Source organism: Vulpes lagopus, chromosome 16, assembly GCF_018345385.1.
Source record: "Vulpes lagopus strain Blue_001 chromosome 16, ASM1834538v1, whole genome shotgun sequence".
Lineage (NCBI taxonomy): Eukaryota > Metazoa > Chordata > Mammalia > Carnivora > Canidae > Vulpes > Vulpes lagopus.
Genome location: NC_054839.1, coordinates 23323745 through 23328783, shown reverse-complemented (window position 1 = coordinate 23328783; position 5039 = coordinate 23323745). Strand labels below are relative to the sequence as shown.

Here is a 5039-nt window from a genome sequence, read left to right as displayed (position 1 = left end):
TTATATTTTTGACTTAGTCATGAGAGCGTGGCTTATTTATTTGCTTACAAATTGATTTATTGGGGAATCACAACTAAAAAAGAAAAAAAGATGTCAAAACCAGAGCCAATGCAAAAATCAGAAGAAAAATTCAAAATATATTAGAGAATCAGCTCATCTATCAAACAAGAATAAAAAAGAAACAGGTAGAGAAAAGAGCACGCTAAGAAATTAAACATATTCCAGAAACAAAATCAGTCCATTACAAAATTACCAAAGGTGGTTTACTCACTGGCTTCTACCCTGTAATGGATCTGTCATCACTTTGTTTCAGTTGAGGTACAAAGATGTTTGAAAAGAGTTAATTTTATAGAATATAAACTGGAGATGAGTTCACATAGTCTTGTTGGCAACCAAGCATTTTATTAGGCTGCAGTTTACAAGGTGGGAAGACTTCCTAATTGAACTTCAAGTATATTGAGTCCTTGGTTGGCTACATGAGGCAGGCAAGTCTTTGGAGAGATTCTAAAAAAGAAGGAAAAAAAAAATGAATGTACAGTTATAGGAATGAAAGATGCCTCTAATACAAATGTTATTACAATTGATAGAGTCACTGAGTTCCCTAAGTCAATTGTTGTTTTGCATAATTCTTACTCTCTTTTGTGGAACTTCATTCCTTTTCATTACTTTGTCTTCTAGGTCATTAATTCATTCCTCTGCTTCTTCCAGCCTGCTGTTCATTGCATCAAGAGTATTTCTAATCTCATTTACTGCCTTCTTCACCTAAGTCTAAGTCTCTATCTTCTGTGTGTTAGAAAAGCCCATTATGTTTCCTGTTCTTGAGAGTAATGGCTTTATAAAGAAGAGGTAATATAGTGTCCAGGATCTGGCACTTCAGAGAGTATTTCCAATGTGTGCTGTGTGGGTTCTGCTGTTGTGTTCTGGCTACTTTATCCTACAGGCTAATCATCTGGAGAGGCTCTCATTGCCTGTTGTGGGCTGTATTTGGTCCTTGGCCTGAATGTGGTGAGTTTTAACCAGGTGTGCTCTGGTCTGTTTGTGAAATGAGACCTGACTCCAACTCCACTGGAACTAAGGCCAACAAAACTCTCTGATCAGTGGATATGGTATGGACAGGGGTCTGTGCTGGTCTTCTGGGGGAAGGGGTCTCTCCATGCTGGGACAAGACATGCATGACTGAGAAGGGCAGTTCCACCAGAATGCAGGGGTGTTGTTGCTTGGTGTAGGCGAGTTAGGCAGCCACTGTTGGTGTTGTACTGCTTACTGGAGGTGGCTCTGTGCTTATGCTGAGGGGAGAGGGAGAGAAATGGCACTGGCCAGCTTCTTAGTTCCTGGAGAGATGTCTCTGTGAATGTTGCTTCTCAGGGATATGCTCCAAGAAGTGTGAAAAATATCCCCTATGTATGCCCCAGGTGTTCCTCAGATTGCTGTTTCCATGCTGCCTGCCTCTGGGTGGTTTTCATCCCTTCTCTCCAGGAGCAGTGCATATCATCTGGACTCTACCCTGGCCAAGCCTTCTGACGGTTAATACTCCAGGCTTTAAGCCCCACCCACTGGTTGTAAGAACTCACAAAATTGAGCCCCCTTTGTTTTTGTCTCATTTATATGGGACATGTTTTAAGAAAGAAATGGATTGAGGCTGCTGCAGAGGGGAAGTAGCCCTGGCTGCAGAGAAGGGCAGAGAGAGAGAGAGAGAGAGAGAGAGAGAGAGAGCACAACACATAGGGGAACTCACAAAGAGAACATTTTCCGAAAACCACTGACTTGGAAAACAAAAGGGGCTCAATTTTGTGAGTTCTTACAACCAGTGGGTAGGGCTTAAAGCCTGGAGTATTAATGGTCAGAAGGCTTGGCCAGGGACAAACATTATATGGTCTCACTCGTTTGGGGAATATAAATAATAGTGAAAGGGAATAGAAGGGAAGGGAGAAGAAATGGGTAGGACATATCAGAAAGGGAGACAGAACAGTAAGACTCCTAACTCTGGGAAACAAACTAGGGGTGGTGGGAGGGCAGGGGTGGGGGTGAATGGGTGACAGGCACTGAGGGGGGCACTTGACAGGATGAGCACTGGGTGTAATTCTGTATGTTGGCAAATTGAACACCAATAAAAAATAAATTTATTATTAAAACAAATTTAAAAAAATTTAAAAAGGTAACTGATATTAAAAAAAAAAAAAAAGGGATCCCTGGGTGGCGCAGCGGTTTGGCGCCTGCCTTTGGCCCAGGGCGCGATCCTGGAGACCCTGGATCGAATCCCACGTCGGGCTCCTGGTGCATGGAGCCTGCTTCTCCCTCTGCCTGTGTCTCTGCCTCTCTCTCTCTCTGTGTGACTATCATAAATAAATAAAAAAATTAAAAAAAAAAAAAGAAAAAAAAAAAAAAACATGTCCCAACACTTCCTACCTTCTTCAGTAGGGTCTCTTTTCCCCCTTTAGTTGTGGAGTTTATTCTGTCAGTCTCCAGGTTGATTTCTTAGGTATTTAGGATGACTTGGTAGTTACCTAATTATGTTTGTAGAATGAGGCCAGCCATGGGTCTTCTTACTCCACCAGCATTGTCCTGCCCCCTGCTAAAGTAAAATATTTTTTTAATTTCAGAAAATAAAAATTCTTATAAGAACATTTTAGAGAGTGAGAAGAAAATATCTTAGCTGCATAAAAAAAATGAAGATGGCACCTCCCTTTCTACAACATTAACTACTACAATATAATGAAATTTGTCTTAAAATTTTTAAGGAAAATCTTTTTCCAGGCTACAATTTAATATCTAGTTAAACCACCAAATATAAGGATATAATAAGGCATACTCAGACATGCCCACTAAATTTTCTTAAGAAACTGTTGAAGGTTATTCTTTAGCAAATGAGAGAATAAACCAAGAAAGTCCTGATATCTGGCAAACAGTGTATCTAATAGAAGGGAATAGTTTTGAGAAATGACAGGATGAGAGTTCTGTTTAAGCATGAGGAAGAAAACATACAGGTTATAAAATAAATAGGGCTGCTTAGGAAATTTTCAGTAGAAAAAAGAAGTAGAAAAAAGAAAAAAGAAGTAGAAAAACCAATTTTAAGAGGACACTATCAATATGTCTGTGACAAGGATGTCAGGGTGTGTGGTACAAAATGCAAATTTACTCTGCTCATCATTTGTCTATTACTCTATCATCTAGTCTCCATCATTTATCTACTTTGTACCACAAGAGGCTGACTCCTGCCACTACATGTTCTAGGCTTCTTAGTCAAATGAATTTAAGTTAGATTAGTCAATGGAAGATAAGGCAGGCAGTTGAAGACAGGGAAAGGGAGAAGTCAATTTGTATGTAACCTCCAACCCCTCCACCCACCCACACACTGTTACCATTGGCTTTTCTATCTTTGGCTGAATTTCTTCCATGTTATAATTCTAACCAGCTAGCTCCTCTGTCCTGTGATCCAAATTTCTGCTGATCAGGCCTCACAGTAGTTATAGTGTCACTAAAAGTGACCTTGATTTTTAGGTTCCAGCAACCAACCTGAAAAATATTTTCATAAATAATGCAATATAAACAATCATTGTTGGTTATATCAAAATATGGCAATAATTGAGTAGGGAGAGAGTGAGATGGGATAGATAAGAAGGACCTAACCATTACTAATCAGGAAAACTATGCAAATAATGCATAAGATTAAAAACAATCAAGAAAAATGTTTATTAAATGATATCAGTATTGAATATGGATGAAATTATTTTTGCAAAGATTGAAGTATAAAAAGCAGGAAATAGTTGAGTTGTTGATTTGTGAGATCATCATTGATTATAAGTCCTTTAATACCTTTTGATTTTTAAAACTATGTTTAGGATTTACTTAGATATCAACAAAATTATTTTGTTTTTTTTTGTTTGTTTGTTTTTAAAATATTTTTATTTATTTATTCATGAGAGACACAGAGAGAGAAAGGGGGACAGAGACACAGGCAGAGCGAGGAGCAGGCTCCACACAGGAAGCCTGACATGGGACTCGAGCTGATCCCGGGTCTCCAGGATCACACCCTGGACTGAAGGTGGCCTTAAACCGCTGGGCCACTGGGACTTCCCAAATTATTTTGTTTTAAAATGAAGTACATTGCTATAAAGTGTCATAGTATAAATCAAGTCATACTTTATTTTACTTATTCTGCAATTTGAATAATTAATAATTGCCACTAAAATAATATGGTAATTTACATTACTATAGAGCAATTTGAATAATCAACTATCACATTCTAACATCCTGTCAAGGCACAAATATATCCCACTCACTAGACACTAGTAGTAGATGAAATTGAATATTATTTTATGTACATCAAGTTTAAGACTATCCTTGTCACAAATTGCCCAAATACCATTTTTCGTACATAAATAATGATTATATTGTTGATTTTTTCTAATTTTTAATTTTTAAATTATCAAATGAAATTTAGATCTCCAAATAAATATGGTAACTATTGAGAATGTTACACTTCAGTAAATGTTAAGATATCAATTACATTTACACTATAATGACTCCTTAATAAACTTTAAATATTCAGTATTTTTACTGCTGCATTTAAATCTGTGCTTAAAAATCTACTTGCCATTAATGTGATTTTACTTATTTTGACTTACAACTACTCATACCTTATGATATTAAATTTTTAAAAAACAATACAAACCTCATTTATTGCAAATTGATTTCAAAATGTGTGATTTATTTGAATTCTCTGGCAAGTTTTACATAATTTCTTTATATATATTAAAAAGATCATTCCACAGAGTTTCATACCAATATTTGTTTTCACTATTTCAGAGGTGATTTGTCCTTATTCTTCAAAGCTGGGTCATGTGTGTCAAATGCCAGCATCCCACACATTAATTTAGGCAATTCAAATCCACATTGCAGAGGAAAGGGAAATATATTTGATGTGTTACAAATTCACCCACCATTTCATAAAAAATTATCATATAGAAGTAGGAAATTGTTTAATTTTTCTTTCATCTGGGAAAATAGTGAAAGATATAGATTAAGAATGCAAGAGTTAT

At 36.7% G+C, this 5039-nt stretch overlaps 1 long non-coding RNA gene across 1 annotated transcript; it reads right to left on the bottom strand.

Annotated features, from left to right (window-relative positions):
• Nucleotides 1-380: 380 nt before the first annotated feature.
• On the bottom strand, nt 381-3507 carry LOC121476855. Its single transcript, XR_005984050.1, has 3 exons — nt 3360-3507; nt 2505-2572; nt 381-504 (listed from the first exon to the last, which is right to left on the bottom strand). It is a non-coding gene; the product is annotated as an uncharacterized LOC121476855 (long non-coding RNA).
• Nucleotides 3508-5039: the final 1532 nt, after the last annotated feature.